At 36.0% G+C, this 18,720-nt stretch overlaps 1 long non-coding RNA gene across 1 annotated transcript; it reads right to left on the bottom strand.

Moving 5' to 3' along the window:
- Positions 1-1,973: 1,973 nt before the first annotated feature.
- Positions 1,974-17,952, bottom strand: LOC109171281. The gene is made up of 3 exons (XR_002052556.1): positions 17,472-17,952; positions 14,706-14,957; positions 1,974-2,258 (listed from the first exon to the last, which is right to left on the bottom strand). It is a non-coding gene; the product is annotated as an uncharacterized LOC109171281 (long non-coding RNA).
- Positions 17,953-18,720: the final 768 nt, after the last annotated feature.

Below are 18,720 nucleotides of genomic sequence, written 5' to 3'. Positions count from 1 at the left end.
AGTTCCTTACTGCTTGCTCTGTCGTTCAACTCATATTCTCAAGGGTATCTCTCGTAAATGTGTTATGGTGTTTACATAGTCCATATTCAAAGTCTAATATATAACAAAATAGCAATCCAAAGTTCAAACGGTATTCGGTTCGGTTCGGTTTTTAACGAACAAATTCAGTTCGGTTCGAGTTTTTACCGAACCGTTCGATATACAAGAATCTATTACCGTTCGGTTGTTCGGTATATTACCGAATCTAACTAGTTTGGTACGGTTCGGTTCGACAAAACTGAACTGAATTGCCCACCCTTAAAGTTAATTACCAAAATGGTCCCTTGACTATAGCAAATTATCAATTTGGTCCCAAGTTAACGGTTGACTAACGGTCAAACAAACGGAGGACCAAATTGGTTAAGATTTTTAAAGTTGAGGGACTTAATTGGTCAAAAAAATAATCAAAGACCAAATTGGTAATTTTGCTATACTCTAACTCGAAATGACATTGAGAAGATAAAGATTTTATTTTAAAGGTGAAGCAAGGGAAAGGGAAAAGTGCAATAAGATGTGCAAACATGTAGTGATTGATTTTGCCTTTGGATTTGGAGTTTTATTTTTCTTTCAAAGTAATGGTATTCAGTTGGCATTACCTTAACATTTATAGTGTAAATCTTCTGATAATGTTATGAGAACAATGCACTTTTTATTTTTAAATCAAAGTGTAGCCTTTCTTTGCATATATTCTCACTTTTTGTACTATGCTTACTTCCTAGTGGGTCACCCATCATGTGATTGTTGTAAGTCAAGCATGCTTAACCATAGAGTTCTTTGACTATCTGGTTGTCATATCCTATTTAAAATCAATTGGTGATAAGTAGGTGAATATTAACCATTTAACCACATCCCTATATGGTAAGCCACAACGTCACGTCTCGAATCAAGCAGGGGTTGAACTTGGCCGACCTGGCCGACGCCTAACAAAGTAATGTGAATAGAAAAATTATGTGTCAGTGCATTTTTATTTTATTTGAGACTTGGATTTTTATTTTGATATTAGATGCTAAGAGTTGACTTATGCAGTTATTTGTATTAATTTTATAGTTGTGTTGTTTGTTTGATTATTGTTTGTGAACGTAGATTATTTTTTGTTCACTAATGAATTGTGATCATGAACATGTGAAGGTGTTTGTTTATTAAGTGTTCACGAACGTAAACGAACATGTTCGTGAACGTGCTTGTTAACGAACATGTTTGTGAACGTGTTTGTTAACGAACATGTTTGTGAACGTGTTTGTTAACGTTAACGAACACGTTTGCGAACGTGTTCACGAAAGTTAACAAACACGTTCGCGAACGTGTTCGTTAACGTTAATGAACATATTCGTGAAAGTTAACGAACACTAATGAATGCTTAACAAATGAACACAAACAGGATTTTCAAAAACCTTAACAAACGAACACAAATAACCTCTGTTCGTTTATGTTAGGTTCGTTAACAGCCCTACTTGCGCCCACATCCCATCTGGGACCCCTTGACGGCCTTAGCTCTGATACCAATTGATGGATCTCAGCACTGTACTATGCTTACTTCCCAGTGGGTCACAAGATTAACAGCCCTACTTGCGCCCACATCCTATCTGGGACCCCTTGACGGCCTTAGCTCTGATACCAATTGATGGATCTCAGCACTGTACTATGCTTACTTCCCAGTGGGTCACTCATCTTGTGACTGATATAAGTCTAGTATGCTTAACCATAGAGTTCTTTACCAATCTGGTTGTCATATCTTACTTAAACCCAATTTGTGATAAATAGGTGGACATTAACAATTTAATCACATCTCTCCATGGTAAGCTACAACGCTACGTCTCGAATCAAGCAGGGGCTAAACTTGACTGACGCTCAACAAAGTACTTGAAACTGAGTGCTACTTGAAACTGAGGACTAAATTAAGTCAAATTTGATTCCCTAATCAAGTTGTCAAAATATGTTTATACACCTTGACTATTATTAATATTACTAATTACTAATATGCAAACATGACATGTTCTTGGGATAATGACATCGCCTGGGATAATCAAACATGTTTGACCCTTAAAACAATCACTTGATCAGACAATGATCATTCCAGTTTTCTACCAAAAAAAAAAAGAAAAAAAAAAGAACAAAATACAAAAACTAGTGTCCACTGCATTTGTCTTTAATTTTTCTTTCGCTTTCCTCCTTCGTTGCTTCTTTCTATAATGAACAAATGTCGCTTCAGGCATTTCAGGCTGTAATAAATAACAAAACCAGTATTAAGGACATAACTAGTAATTCACTCGCGCAATGCACGAAAAATAATTATGTTATTATAAATATAAATAAAAAATAGAAAAACTAAAATATTTTAAATTATTTAATATAATAATATTTTTTAGCTTCCATTGGTCAAGTATTTATTATTTTTATAGAATACAAAATTACAATTAAAATTATAATTATAATTTTGTATGGTTAATATAATCTCTAATTATGTGCATATTCAAATAAATTTATAGAGATAATTTACATAATTACATTGATTTATTCTTAATTGTATTTCATCTATATTATAATTTTCACAATACAAATAATAACTAAGATAATTACATTTGGAGAGCAAATTTCAAATTTTGTATGTGTAAATTTAAACTCTAATTGAACATATTTTTTATATGATTATATAATATATAACTATTTTATTTTTCAAAAGTATATTTTTTATATGATTATATAATATATAGTTATTTTATTTTTTAAATGTTGTGCTTTTTTTTTTCTTTTTTTTTTTTTTAATAATAAAGAATGTTGTGGCATTAATTGTAACATTAATTTTTTCCCAAACCATATAACTTTATTATATAAAGGATAATAGTATTTGAGGAAATTTCATCATACTTTATTTAGCACTTACATTGAAAGCAATTTTTGCAGTTTGAGGATTAGTATTAGTTTCCCTTGAACAACCCTTCTTAGTATGTCATTTTTCTCTACATATCGAACATGTCATTATTCTTCCTGTCCTTGGCCGTTTACCACAATCACGTGGTTCATTCACCTTCGTATTCCTCATCTTCTTTGGTCTCCCGGTCATTCTTCTTGGTATAGGAGCAACCATCTCATCAGAAGTTATTCTTGACTAATTAAGTTCTCCATTTATGGGTTGTAATGTATGTGCATATGTCATTTCATATACCTCTTTGGAGTAGCAATGATCTATAAACTCATCAGGTTGCCTTCTACTGTAAAGTATAGCACATACTACATGGGGGCAAAGGATACATGTTAAATCCCAAGATCTACATGAACATATCATAGCTTGTAATTTTACAGTGAATAACAGTCTACCCCCTTTTTTTCTCATAGCCATCATCTACATTGAAATCCACACGCCACTGAGCACTCTCAATAATATTTTCATTCAACTTCTTCCTAATGAAATGCCTGTAGTCTACACACCACTTCGCGACAGATTTCACTTTGTTGCAACCCTCTTCTTCATCATAGCAACTCTTATATCTTCAAGCATTGGAATTATAAGCTTAGACCTAGCCTTGACAAGAGTTCCATCGGACAGAAACCGATTGAGTACCACCAGTCGGCCGTTCAACCTCTAAACGTCCTTGACCGACCGAGGGGTTGTATCACCATTATAACTCTAACCTTCTCGAGGTTTGGCACAATCCTCTAACCCGTCATCATGAATCCTAAGAATTTTTCCGTCTAAACATCAAAAGCACATTTACTTGGACTCAAACGCAAGTTGAAAGTTTCCATTACTTTGAATTCTTGAGCATGTCGTCGACGTATTCCTTTGTAGTTGACCGGAGCAATCCCTTAAACAACTTGTTTACCATTCGCTGGTAGGTGGCTCTAAAGTTTTGTAGACCGAATGTCATTACTATATAGCAGAAAACATAGTCTGGGGTTATGAAATCAGTCTTCTCTTCATCATCTTTGCACAAGAAAATCTGGTGGTATCCTTTAAAGGCGTCCATGAAACTCAGCAGTTCGCACCAGGCCATCTCGTCAACTATCTGGTCAGGATTTAATAGTGGATATAGATCCTTCGGGCAGACTTTGTTCAGGTAAATATAGTCCATCCACATTCTCCACGTAAGGGGGTTTTGGTTCAAGGACTACGCACGTTTACAACCACTCCGGGTAAAGGAGCTCCCGGATGTGTCCTACCGCCAAGAGGGTAGCGGTTTCCTTTTTCACAAACTCTCTCATTTCACTTGACAAATGCCTCTTCTTCTACTTGACTGGCTTGGAACCCAGTTGAATGGATAAATGGTGCCATATGACAGACCGGTAGACTCCGGGCATGTCCTCTGGGCTCTGGTGCCCAAGCGAAAACATTTTTGAATTTTCATGGCACTCCGATGATGTCTTCTCGTAGATCGACCGGGAAGACCTGGCCGATCCTGACTACTCGCTCTAGTTGGCTGGGGTCAAGTACATTTTATTCCATTTTCGAGGCAGGTCGTGGCTTCTCCTTGACTTCCCATCGGTCGACCTACTAAGATATGGTATGCATTCTAGCGTCCTCACGGTCAGACTACTTGACCGCCTGCACATAGCTAGTCTCCTCGAACCACTCTAATCCCATTAGGCGTGTGGAACTTCATGCACAGGTGATTCATTGATATGACAGCGGCTGGTTGGGAGATGGTTGGTCGACCGAGTATTGCATTGTGAACACATTTCAGCTTGACCACCACGAAGCCCATGGTAGTCATTATCACATTAGGCTAGGTACCTAATTCCATGTTTAGTTTGATGACTCCTGCTTCGGTCGGTCGACAGACCCAACCGGGTGAAAACGTCGAAGTACAAGATGTTTATTGAGCTCGTCATATCAATTAGCACTCGTTGGGCATTTGTTCTGCTGATGTCCATTGTGATGACGAGTGAGTTGTTCTGGGCCCCCCTTTGAATAGGAAAATCTTCATGAGTGAATAATATCAGCTCCACACGCTTTTTCTTCTCTCGGCGTTTCGAGTGGATTGACCCGACGTACAAGTTCCTAGCCCATTGCTTCCTTTAGCGAGAAGAGTTTCCTCCTTCAGGGCCTTTATAGATAACATGGATCACGATTTCTTCCCGACCACTTTGTCATCGAGCGACCCGGGCGGCAACAAACTATTCTCTCACAAATGTTTGTGATCAAGTTGCCTAGATATCAACTTTCCTTGTGCATCTAACATCATTGTCCCAACATTATCATACTTATTAAGACCAACACATTTAGGAATATGACGTAACAAAGAAAATGTTCCATACTTAATGCCACCAATAACATATTCCTTTTCGCAACCAATACATTTAGCCTTTACTTTACGATCTAATATTCTAACTTTAGGAAATGACTTCCAAACATCAGAGGTTGTGGATTTAGCTCTTTCAGGCTTAGGTTGTTCATAAGAAGTTTGTTCTATTTCTTCGTTAGGAGGAGTTGTAGGTTGTTGAGAAATAGGAATTTCGGAGTCTAAATCATATTCGGCATAAATATTGTAGCACTACCATTATTGATCACACTAAGAGATGTCCTTTGAGTAAGGAATGGAAGATAGGAGAATTGATTCAGGATTTCTTAGCTCTCATTTATATCATCACTGATTTATTTTATGATGAAATGAATGATGATATAAATGGAAGCTAAGAAATCGCGAATCAATTCCCCTATCTACCATTTCTAACTCAAATGACATCTCCTAGTGTGATCTATAGTGGTAGTGTTACTGCCTTGAATTTATGTCGAATTTGATTTAGGCTCCGAAATGCCTAGTTCTCAACAACCTACATCTCCTCCTATCGAAGAAATTGAACAACCTAATTCTGAAGAACTTGAGCATAAAAGAGAAAAATAAACTACTTTTAATGTTTGGAAGTCATTTACTAAAGTTGGAATCAATGATGGTAATGTAAAGACTAAGTGTAATGGTTATGAGAAGGAATACTTTGTTGGTGGCTTGAAGTATGAAACACCTTCTTTGTTAGGTCATATTCCTAAATGTGTTACTCTTCTTAAGTATCATAATGTTGAGACAATGATGTTAGATTCACAAGGAAAGTCGAGATCGAGGCAACTTGATCACAAACATTTACATGAGAATAGTTTGTTTTGTGATGGTGAGTTCTTTCATATTCGGTGTTGTGCAGATATATTGAATTTAATTTTCAAGAAGGGTTGAAAGCTGCAAGTTCTAGTAACAAAGGATTAGGTAAAGTATCAAATATGTGAAATAATTTGAAACAAGAAAAATATTGTTTGCAAAATGTGTGGAGCAAGTAGGAGGCATTAATCGTAATACGGGCTTGTGATTAGATGTCCCCACAAGATGGAATTCAACGTATGTTATGGTAGATAGTGCTTTGAAATACCAACATGCTTTTGGGAGTCTAGGTTTACATGATAAGAATTTTGTCACTTGTCCTTTTAAATAAGGAATGGAAGAGAGGGGAATTGATTTAGGATTTCTTGTCTCACTTTTATAACATCACTAATTTATTTTCATACGTCTGTAAATCTAACTGAGGTAGAACCACTGGGATATCGTCTTTGGAAGTCTATCATTTTCCCCAATCCTTTATCGCCGCCTTTGCTGCAACCGAATGACCAGCAAAAGCTGGTGATAAACGCAAGGGAAAGATGACAAAAACTTCTAAGGATATCAACTTTCCTTGTGCACCTAACATCATTGTCCCAACATTATCAAACTTAGTAAGACCAACACATTTAAGAATATAACGTAACAAAGAAGATGTTCCATACTTAATAATGCCACCAATATAATAACATATTTCTTTCCGCAACCAATAAATTTAGCCTTTACTTTACGATCAAATATTCTAACTTTAGGAAATGACTTCCAAACATCAGAAGTTGTGGATTTAGCTCTTTCAGGCTTAGGTTGTTCAGAAATAGGTTGTTCCATTTCGTTGTTAGGAGGAGATGTAGGTTGTTGAGAACTAGGCATTTCGGAGTCTAAATCAAATTCGGCATAAATACTGGTAGCACTACTATTATAGATCCCACTAGGAGATGTCCTTTGACTGAGGAATGGAAGATAGGGGAATTGAATAAGGATTTCTTAGCTCTCTTTTATTTCATCACTGATTTATTTTTTGATGAAATGAGTGATGATATAAAAGGAAGCCAAGAAATCCCGAATTAATTCTCCTATCTTCCATTTCTAACTCAAATGACATCTCCTAGTGTGATCTATAGTGGTAGTGTTACTGTCTTGTATTAATGTCAAATTTGATTTAGACTCCGAAATGCCTAGTTCTCAACAACCTACATCTCCTCCTATCGAAGAAATTGAACAACCTAATTTTGAAGAACCTGAGAATAAAAGAGAAAAATCCATCACTTTTAATGTATGGAAGTCATTTACTAAAGTTGGAACCACTTTTGGTAATGTAAAGACTAAGTGTAATGGTTGTTTGAAGGAATACGTTGTTGGTGGCATGAAGTATAAAACACCTTCTTTGTTAGGTCATATTCCTAAATGTGTTACTCTTCCTAAGTATCATAATGTTGAGACAATGATGTTAGATTCACAAGGAAAGTCGAGATCGAGGTAACTTGATCAAAAACATTTACACGAGAATAGTTTGTTTTGTGATGGTGAGTTCTTTCATATTCAGTGTTGTGCAGATATATTGAATTTAATTTTCAATAATGGTTGAAAGCGGCATGTTCTAGTAACAATAGATTAGGGAAAGTATCAAATATGTGAAATAGTTTGAAACAAGAAAAATATTGTTTGCAAAATGTGTGGAGCAAGTAGGAGGCATTGATCGTAATCTGGGCATGTGATTAGATGTCCCCACAAGATGGAATTCAACTTATGTTATGTTAGACAGTGCTTTGAAGTACCAACGTGCTTTTGGGAGTTTAGTATTACATGACAAGAATTTTGTCACTTGTCCTTTTGAATAATGAATGGAAGAAAGGGGAATTGATTTGGGATTTCTTGTCTCACTTTTATATCATCACTAATTTATTTTCATACGTCTGCAAGTCTAACTGAGGTAGAACTACAGGGATATGTCTTTGGAAGTCTTTATCATTTTCCCCCATCCTTTATCGCCGCCTTTGCTGCAACCGAATAGCCAGCAAAGCTGGCGATAAAGGCAAGGGAAAGATGACAAAAACTTCTAAGGACGATATCTCAGTAGTTCTACCATTGTTAGATTTGCAGACGTATGAAAATAAATTAGTGGTGATATAAAAGAGAACAAAAACATCCCGAATCAATTCATCTATCTTCCAATCCTCACACACAGCACAAGTAACAAAATTCTTTTCATGTAATACTAAACTCCCAAAAGCACGTTGTGATTTCAAATCACTACGTAACAACACATAAGTTGAATTCCATCTAGTGAGAACATCTAACCGCAAGCCCAAATTATAATCAATGGCTCGAACTTGCTCCACACACTTAGCAAACAATATTGTTCTTGCTTCAGACTATTTCACATATTTGATACTTTCCCTTATCTTTTGTATACTAGAACATGCAGCTTTCAACCCTTCTTGAACAATTAAATTCAATAAATGTTCTCAACACCGAATATTTAAGAACTCACCATCACACAACAAACTATTCTCCCGCAAACGTTTGTGATCAAGTTGCCTAGATATCAACTTTCTTTGTGCATCTAACATCATTATTGCCCCAACATTATCATACTTAGTAAGACCAACACATTTAGGAACATGACGTAACAAAGAAGTTTTTCCATACTTAATGCCACCAATAACATATTCCTTCCCACAACCAATACATCTAGTCTTTACTTTACGATCAAATAGTCTAACTTTAGGAAATGACTTCCAATACATCATAAGTAATGGATTTAGCTCTTTCAGGCTTAGTGTGACACCCCAAAAATCCACATTCAATCCATGGATTAATTGAGTAATTAATCCTATTTTATTTGAAGAATTAATTCCTAAAATCCTGATTTTTAATACTCAAGGACTAGTATTTGACTAGTCAACCTTAAAGTTGTGTTGTACCTTGAGCTTTGAGGGGAGTTCCCTTGTTCCTTACACTTTCTAAAGGTTAGTAAGGGTATCATTGACTTTTCACCAAGAGTTAGTATTGTAACCCAACCTAGAAGACTTCTTCATTTTATTCCTTACATTTCCTAGAAATTAGCTCTACCTTCTCTCTAGGAAAGAAGTGTAGCTTATTCTCCAAGCTAAGTTGAGACCCTTGTCAAGATTCCAAGATCTGCTACCAAGATTCAACCTTTCACCTATTTGGGCATCTAGGAGGGTAAGATCTAAGTCCATCTTGTGTTTTTGGTTTCATCTTAGTTGTCTTTTTCTTAAAGGTAGGATCTTTATGATCTTTTGGTTTAATCTTGAAGTGGGTTTGGAAAGTAAGCCTTGTGGGGAGCTTGTTGTGGTGTAAAGTGAAGTCTTTTGGTCTACAAGAGGTAACCCATGCTCTACAAAACCTATTTTGCTTACCTATATGTGATTTCTTGGATTCTACTTGTGCTTTGCTATGAAATGTGAGGGTTTATGCATTTGTCTTGTGATATTGCATATCTAGAGCTTGTGTTTAGGGTTCCTTTGTGCCATTGCTTGGCATTTTCCATGGTTCAAGTCATTTTGTTGTGTTGGGTGAGATTTGGCATGTTTTGGACTTGAATTTGAGTTTGGAGAAGAAAATCCGCGAAGGGATTTGTTGTGGTACATGATTGTACCCGCGGGCGGAACGGCGTGCGGGGCACCACTCGTCGGCCTACCCGCGGGTACATGGCCCTGTGGGAAGATGTTCCCGTGGGCGGAACCATGGGTGGGGCACTACCCGTGGGTCCACCCGCGGGTACATGGTGGTGTTTGTCCGGGATTTGTTCCCCGTGATCCGTTTGACTCGGTATTTGGTTTTTTGACTTCCCGATATTCTTTGTGGAACTATTTGAGCGTCTTCTTGATGTTTCGTATGTCTAGAACTATATGGTAGGTATCCATGTAGGACTTTGGTGTCTTGAATCGTGTTAAGTGTTAAACATTGTGTTTCGTTGGACCAAGAGGTGTCTTATGTGTTCCTCAGAACTATCTTGAGTTTCTCCGTTGTTAAGCATGCTAGTTTATTGTCTTAATGCTAGCGTTTGTGTGGTTTGTACCTTCCGTTTGGTTGATGATAACTTGTGTTATCCATCGTTGATGTTGTTGAGCTGTGACCCGTTCCTTGATTGAGTATGTTTCATATCTTCGTTGTGATCCGTTGATTGATTCCTGTTGAAGTGTGATGCGTGTGTGGCTTTACCTGGATTGCACGATTAGTGGTATGGGACACTAGTCACCAAGGTATTGCAGCGGTCCTCGTGGTGGCCGTGACGTGATTATGGAGTTGTGGCCTTTGTGTAAGGTTCACGTTTATGGGGGATAACATGTGTTATCTGGGCATGTGTTGCCGTGTACGGTACCTTGTGTACTATGAATTGGTGGTATTGTTGGTGGTCGTTAGTGGGGGACGACGGTCCCGGGGGAATAAGGTTGGACTTGGCTGTACAGGGGTCCTGGAGGTAATGGTTGGAAGAAGATATAAGGTTGGGGGTAGCCATAAGGTTGGAACAGGGCATAAGGAAGGCATATCAACTCGTGATGGGTGATGTCACGAGGGCTTGTGTAGCCGTTGTTGTGAGTTCTCTTTCTTGTGACGTGTGTAGTCACAAGGGCATGTGTTGCCATCGGTCTTGTCTTTATCCTTTGTGTTGTGGTTAACCTTTGTGGTTTGGGATGTGTTCCCGTGTTATCTTTGAGAGTGATGAGTCTTATGTTGACTGTTGATCTTGGCTTTTGACTTATATACTTATGTATTCCGTTTCGAAAATGGTTTTACAACTTATATCTATCTATATATGATATTTCACATGTATTGGTGGGTTACCAGCATTATCGCTGACCGGGCGTCGTCCCAATATTTATCTTTGTATCTTTCAGGTGATGTTTAGACGAGCGCGATGTCTAGTGCCTGGTAGCTTAGTACCTTTATCCTTGTTTTGTGGCCTATGCGCCAATGTAGTTTTAGACTGATGTCTTTGGGATAGATGTATACACTTGCAGATTGATCGCCGTAGCGTTTACCGTGTTTGGTAGACGTGGCATAACACCCCGTTTGGATTTCTTTTATCCAGTTTTCGTTTTATCTTCTTCCGCTGTTCTAGTTTTGTTGTATGATCTGCAGGTGTTAAGGCCTTTTATATAGGTCGTGTTTGGGGGGGGGGGGTGTTACACTTAGGTTCTTCAGAAGTAGGTTGTTCCATTTCTTTGTTAGGAGGAGATGTTGGTTGTTGAGAACTAGGTGTTAGGAATAAAGTGTAATGGTTTTGATATGCCAAATTTGTACTTGTAGATCCCCCAATTTTGTTTATAGGTCTAGTAGAGTCTTAAACCATGATCGGGAAATTATTTAAATATGAAAAGAGAAAAACAGAGGAAGATGGATTAAAATAGAAGAAGAAGATATAAAGCCGAAAATCAAGAATTTGTCTGGAGAAAATGACAAATTGAAGAAGAAGATGAATGATACAATAATTCACGTCAATGCTACTCAAAGAAGATATCCCAGAAGAATTTTCGTGAAGAAAATTAATGTTGGAAGAATGCATGAAATTGACTTGGAGATCAAGCATCTATGGAAAGAAAGGAGTACATCAAATATGATTGGAGATTTAATTAAAAGTTGTACGGATAAAGTGGATGATGCTTGATATATTATGTGAAATGGCTCAAGTTCAAAACTCACCATCAATAATTTTACAAGGTAAAATTTGAGAAGCAGCCACATTAAATTAATCTGATGGAGTGCCCATCTGAAATTGGGAGCAAGTTTCACATGAGAATCAATTCAAGATGGAAATTGGGAGCAAGTTTCACATGAGAATCAATTCAAGATGGGAGCCAATGTAGAATGAAATTGGGAGCCCCATCTGAAATTGGGAGCAAGTTTCACATGAGAATCAATTCAAGATGAAAATTGGGAGCAAGTTTCACATGAGAATCAATTCAAGATGGGAGCCAATGTAGAATGAAATTGGGAGCCAATTGAGGTTGTAGTATGGGATGCAATTTCAAGTTGGGGACCGATGGAGATCAAATTGAATTGAAAGCACCAGGAGCAGTTTGGGAGCCAAATGCAAGTCAAAGTCAATTGGGAGTCAATTACAATGGAGAAATTCAAATTGGGTGTCAATTACAAAGGAGAAATTCAAATTATGGAGAAATTCAAATTGGGTGCCAATTGAAATTGGGTGTCAATTACAAAGGAGAAATCAAATTGGGAAGCAATTGAAAGCAAAGTCAACAATTCAAATTGGGAAGCAATTGAAAGCACCAGGAGCAGTTTGGGAGTCAAAGTCAATTGGGAGTCAATTACAATGGAGAAATTCAAATTGGGTGTCAATTACAAAGGAGAAATTCAAATTATGGAGAAATTCAAATTGGGTGCCAATTGAAATCAGGTGTCAATTACAAAGGAGAAATTCAAATTGGGTGGAAGTTCAAAGCCAGTTTGAAGTCTGAGAACACCCAGACGTGAGAATGAAGAAGATGAAGATGAACTTACACCCAGACGTGAGAATGAAGAAGATGAAGATGAACTTACAGTGAAAATATTCTCACAAGGAAAAATACTAGTTTAACTAGTATGGGATTGACGTGAGAATGAAGAAGATGAAGATGAACTTAGAGTGAAAATATTCTCACAAGGAAAAATACTAGTTTAACTAGTATGGGATTAAATTGATAAATATTTTTAAATCCCAAAGATACAAAGACCACTTCAGAGCTGATCAGAGAAGCCGTTCTACACCCAAATATTCCCACTCAACGTTAAACCAGAGGAATATCAGATGAAGTTTGGGAGCTCATTTACATGGAGATGAAGCTCTAACAACGGCTAGCTTATCCTTTCTGACATCTTTGCAGAAGATAAGATAAGATCTCTGACAAAAAGATACAAGATTTAAAAAATAAGAGCGTCTCTTTCCAACGGACAGATTCTCATTACCAGCTATAAAATGATGAAGATATGAAGACTTGAAGATGGGGAACTTACGAACAAGAGAGCAGAAAATTCGAAACTCATCAAGAGATCGAATAGAGCAATTAAGCTTGAAAAGAGCATAGAGCAAGAATCTCATTTGGTACAGAGCATACCAAAAATCTTCAAGTGAGAAGTGAGAAAAGAAAAAGAACTCAGAGAGCTTCAAAAGAGAAATATTCTGAGAGTTCTTAAACAGAGCAAAGCATAGCAAAAATATCAAGTGCTTTACTTGATATATTCACAGAGAGAAAACACTCAGAGCTATCAAGAGAAATCATTCCAGAGTGTTTATCTTCATCAAAGAGACCTGCGCATCATTGAAGATCATCTACAGAGTCTCAGAAGTTGGAAGCAAGACAACATTTGTTTTGGAGCAAAACAAGAGAAGGGAGGAAAGTAGCACGGAGCTGTGAAATCCTGGATTGTCACACAGAGCTGTGAGATCCGAAGCAGCAGTGTCGGAGGCACTGGGCGTGATTGGTGTGGGCTTGGTGATCAAAGCACCAGATCACGGGATACGTTTCTACCGGAGTGTGGAAGACGGGGGGAAAGTAACGCGGAGTCATGAAATCCTGGGATAGTAGCGCGGCGACGTGAAACCCGAAGCAGCAGTGTGGTGTCACTGGGCGTGATTAGTGCGGGCTTTGTGATCAAAGCACTAGATCACGGAAATTCACTGTATCTTGGAACCAAGGAGTGGTAGATATAGTGAATTGCTCTTGGAGATAAGAGCAAGTGGAGTAGGAGGATTACACCACCTCGCGAACCACTATAATTGTCTTGTGTTCTTTACTGCTTTCTTTACTTACCGCTCTTTACATATTTGCTCTACACGAGATATACTGCTCACACAATCTCACACACACTTTATGTTTATTTATTTTCGCTGTGCACCATACTCTAACAATCTAGTTAAGAGTTTTGGTTTATCTCTGGCTTAGCAATTGTTGTGCTGTGCGAAAAAGTTTGAAAGTCTATTCACCCCCCTCTAGACTTTCACCTTACCTCTTTTGGGACCAACACTAGGCATTTCTGAGTCTAAATCAAATTCGGCATAAATACTGGTAGCACTACCACTATAGATCACACTAGGAGATGTCGTCCTTTGAGTGAGGAATGGAAGATAAGGGAATTGATTTTGGGTTTCTTGGCTCTCTTTTATATCATCACTAATTTATTTTATGATGAAATGAATGATGATATAAAAGGAAGCCAAGAAATCCCGAATCAATTCCCCTATCTTACATTTCTAACTCAAATGACATCTCCTATTGTGATCTATAGTCGTAGTGTTACTGGTATTAATGCCAAATAGTTCACACTAGGAGATGTCATTTTGCTACAAAAAGTTCAAATTTTAATTAAAAACATGATACCCACAAACACTCAGATTGTATCATAGTAAGGCAGTGTGGGCTATATAGCCTATTCACAGTAATAGTCTAACAGCAAGTCAACAACAGCAAATCAACAATAACGCCATCCAGCAAGATTTAGCAACCAAATCATATTCATAACAATAATCAACAAGAAAAACAAGTAACTAATTATTACTTACTAAATACATAAAGATTAAAGAAAATATAAATTATTTAGTGAATGTGTTTAGTTGTTTACCTAGTCAGTAGAGGGCTAGAGGCGTAGAGTAGTGGAGCAGTCGTCAACCGAGCAACTCTCAGTCTGACAGTCTCTCACGGAGTCACGGAGTTATAGAGGAGTGGTTCTTGGTTCTCACGGAGCAGTGCTGCAGTGGAGATTGGAGTAATGGAGCAGTGGAGTAGCCAGCCGCTGTCGCCCGTCGGTGAGATTCGCAGTCGCTGGTCGCAGGAGTGAAAGGCGAATAGGCGGAATTAGGAATTTGAGTTCGCACTGCCACAAGAGAGAAACGCGAATATAATTATATAACTTATTTATGTCTTTTTTTTTTGTTTTTTTAATATACGGGACACGGGTTACCCAAGTTCAACCCGTTTAATTTATGTCCAATAGGGTTAAACAGGTCGGGTCAAATACGGGACGGGTCGGGATTTTTCCGAACCATCCCGTCCAAAACACGTGTAAAACAGGCCCAACTCGCTGGGTTAAGCCCGTTTACAGCTCTAGATACGATGCAGTTTTTCTATTCAAAGTGTGATCTTATTGGTTGGGAAAACAAATTGCATGTTGTAAAGAAAAGATGTATAAGCTATTTTCGCACTATGATAACGAGGCAAGTTTAACTTCAACTCAAGTATATCAATGAATGCATCTTCTTCACATCTTCAAGCACATTGCTCTTATACACCACAAATCAATTACTTTGGGGTAAGTGTTTTAACTTAATAAATTTATTTCAAATTTTATTGAATATGCTTTTAAGTTTTACTTGTGATATCTGCAATTGTGTAGGAGTATACTGATTTTTCTAGTGAAAATATTGGTGTTATTAAAAAATCTGAGCTAGATATATATCTAGAAGAGGGGAAGCTAGATCCTAATTCTACCAAGTTGGATGTTTTACAACGGAAAGAGCATCAAAAGCTAGATTTCAATGTCTATCCAAAATGGCTTGTGATATATTGAACATTCCAATTACTACAGTTGCAAGTAAAAGTTCTTTTAGCATTGGTTCAAGAGTTTTGACCAAGTATAGACGCTCCCTCCTCTCGAAATATGTTCAAGCACTCATTTGCACTCGCAATTAGTTGCAAGGATTTGATTGTGAAGGTATTAACGCATTATTATTATTATTATTATTATTATTATTATTATTATTATTATTATTATTATTATTATTATTATTATTATTATTATTATTATTTAATCATTATTTAATAGTTAATATAAATACTTATAAATTTAGTTAATTACCGATTTGGTCCCTTGACTATGAGGATTTCACCAATCTTATCCTTGACTTCTAAAATTTCTCAATTTAGTCTCCGACTATGCTTTTTTTTTTACCCGAAATGGTCATAATCGTTAGATATCCGTTAACTCCGGACCAAATTGGTAATTTCGCTATAGTCAATGGACCATTTCAATAATTAACTTTCGAAAAAATGGTGCATGTGATGACCGAAATGGTCCCTTGACGATAGAAAAATTATCAATTTGGTCCTGAGTTAACGGATGTCTAATGGTTAGGACCATTTCGGGTAAAAAAAAAGGCATAGTCGGGGACTAAATTGAGGAATTTTGAAAGTCGAGGGCCAGATTGGTGAAATCCTCATAGTCGAGGGACCAAATTGGTAATTAACTCATTATAAATTTCTAATGATTTATTTTATAAATTTATGTAGATGATGAAGATATTAATATCGATGAATCGATTGAGAAGGCTTCTAATGTTCTTGGTGAATGATGATTGTATTTTCAAGTTTTAAAAGTACTTTAGAGTTTAATTTTATAAGATTTGTAAATTCAATTATTGATTTATTGTTTTACTAATTTATTCTTTATTTTTTCTTAAACACGTTACAGTTACAATGATGCTATTGGGAAATGATGATTGATTAATGCAAATGAAGAATTGTCTTTGTTGAATTGTAGTCACTAGTCACTAATGGATTTATGGGCTTTTGGATTTAAATTATGTTTGAATGTTTGACTTGTTTTGGACTTTTAGTTATGTGGGACTTGAAAACTTTGAATGTTTTGTTAAGTATTGTCAATTATTTGAAACTTGTAAGATTGTATTGAAAACAATAAAATTTGAATGTTGAATCATGAATCTTGTGTTGGAACTCGGAAGAATCAAGAATTGAAACATTTTAAATTTTGTTATGTATTAATTTTGTCATTTAAATACAAAACTACAAGTCTACAAGTTTACAATTCTACAATTAAATTGTAAGTGTGAATTTATTAATTATAACAATTAAATAAATCATTTCACAAAAATATTTAAATAATTTCTTTAAAAAATTTACGGCCTGACGGGTTGGCCCGTTTAGCCTGTATACCACGGGTTGGGTAGGGATATTCCCAACCCGTATGAAAAACGGGTCTGTCCCTGTCAATTTTTTGCTAACCTGTGACAGGCTAACCCGTATTGACAACTCTACGTATAACAGAGTTATGGTCAAAAAGCTCTCAACCTGTCCCATAGCGTCCTATTTTATCATTTTTGCTTCAAAGTTTCTGGAAATCAAATATTAACGCAAAAATTACTAATAACAGTTGTTCTATACATGTTTAATCCATTTTTTTGCCATATACAATACAATATATTGCCTTAACAAAATTGCACCTTTAAAAAAAACGTGTTTTGTAATTTGTTATATTAAAAATTAAATAAAAACAAGCCAATAATGCAATTCTAGAAAAATGTTTACAAATAAAACACAATCTATTTAAATGGAGAATAAAGAGATCTATCGATGAAAGAAAAATAGAGATTACCTTACAGTATTTGCGTATGAAGGTTGTTTCCTCTAAATCCAATATGCTTTTTCATCTCCACACCGATTTAGTAGGCTATTCGTCTTATCGATTCCTTCATTGATGTGTATGGGTTAAAGATTTGAGTGATTTTGTTACCAGTTCCCAGAAGATCAATGTAAGCAATGTAAGGTAGGTTAGATTATTTGGAAGACAAGTAAGAAAGGTGGTCGAAAATGTTTATTTTTGGGGCGATTTGGTGAAAATGACCGGAAAATAGAAGTTTCTTTTATGGTGTTGGCCGGAGATGTGAGCGTAGCTTCTAGAAAGGATAGAGAGAGATGAGAGCGTACATACAGGAGAAGGAGTCAAGGGTTAATGTGGTATGGATGTCTGGATTAGGGTTTTGGTTTGAGTTTTTATACATAAACCTAGGTAAGATGGGTTGGGTTAGCACAACAAATTATTTTTGGGCCTTTTTTTTTTTTTTTTTTCTTATTTAACAGTTTTAATGTCCATTGGGCTATTATCTTAATATTGAACACACACACACACATGAACTACTGTAAATATAATTGTGTTTTATTTATTTATGTATGTATTTGTTTAGATGAATAAAATAATACTAATGATTATCTTCTACATGTATCTTTATTAAATGACATATATAATATATTTGGATTATGTATATTAATGTTTTATGTATGTATAATTTTCATGATTATGTTTATATTGTAAGTACATTTAAATTATTTAGATCCAAATTTCTAATAATACAATGCTTTTTAATATTTTTTTTTTTTGTAAAATATTGTAACGTTCATTATAAACAAACAATTCAACATTGTAAGATAAATATAAATATAAATATAAATATATATATATATATATATATATATATATATATATATATATATATATATATCACAATAAATTTTGAGGATTAATATTTTTTTATTTATTATTATTTTTTAAAATCTTATCAACATTAAAGTTATTTAAATTTTATGTCGTGCATTGTAGGGTGGAATGCTAGTTCCCTTCAAATAGGTAAAAGTCTTATGTGGATGATGAGAACTGAATGAATTGTATTGAATGAGATAATTACAAAGAGTCACAGGATGACTAGAATAAGGAGTTATAAACTGACTCAAATACATAGAGTCCTAATACTCCCCTTCAAGCACATGGTATACTAGTAACCTGTAGCTTGTCTCTAAGGGAAGAAAATCTAGGGCCAGGTAGAGCTTTCGTAAATATATATGCAAGC

The sequence above is a fragment of the Ipomoea nil genome, unplaced genomic scaffold (genome assembly GCF_001879475.1).
Source record: "Ipomoea nil cultivar Tokyo-kokei standard unplaced genomic scaffold, Asagao_1.1 scaffold3401, whole genome shotgun sequence".
In the NCBI taxonomy this organism is placed as follows: Eukaryota; Viridiplantae; Streptophyta; class Magnoliopsida; order Solanales; family Convolvulaceae; genus Ipomoea; species Ipomoea nil.
This window is presented reverse-complemented; position numbering and strand designations above follow the sequence as displayed.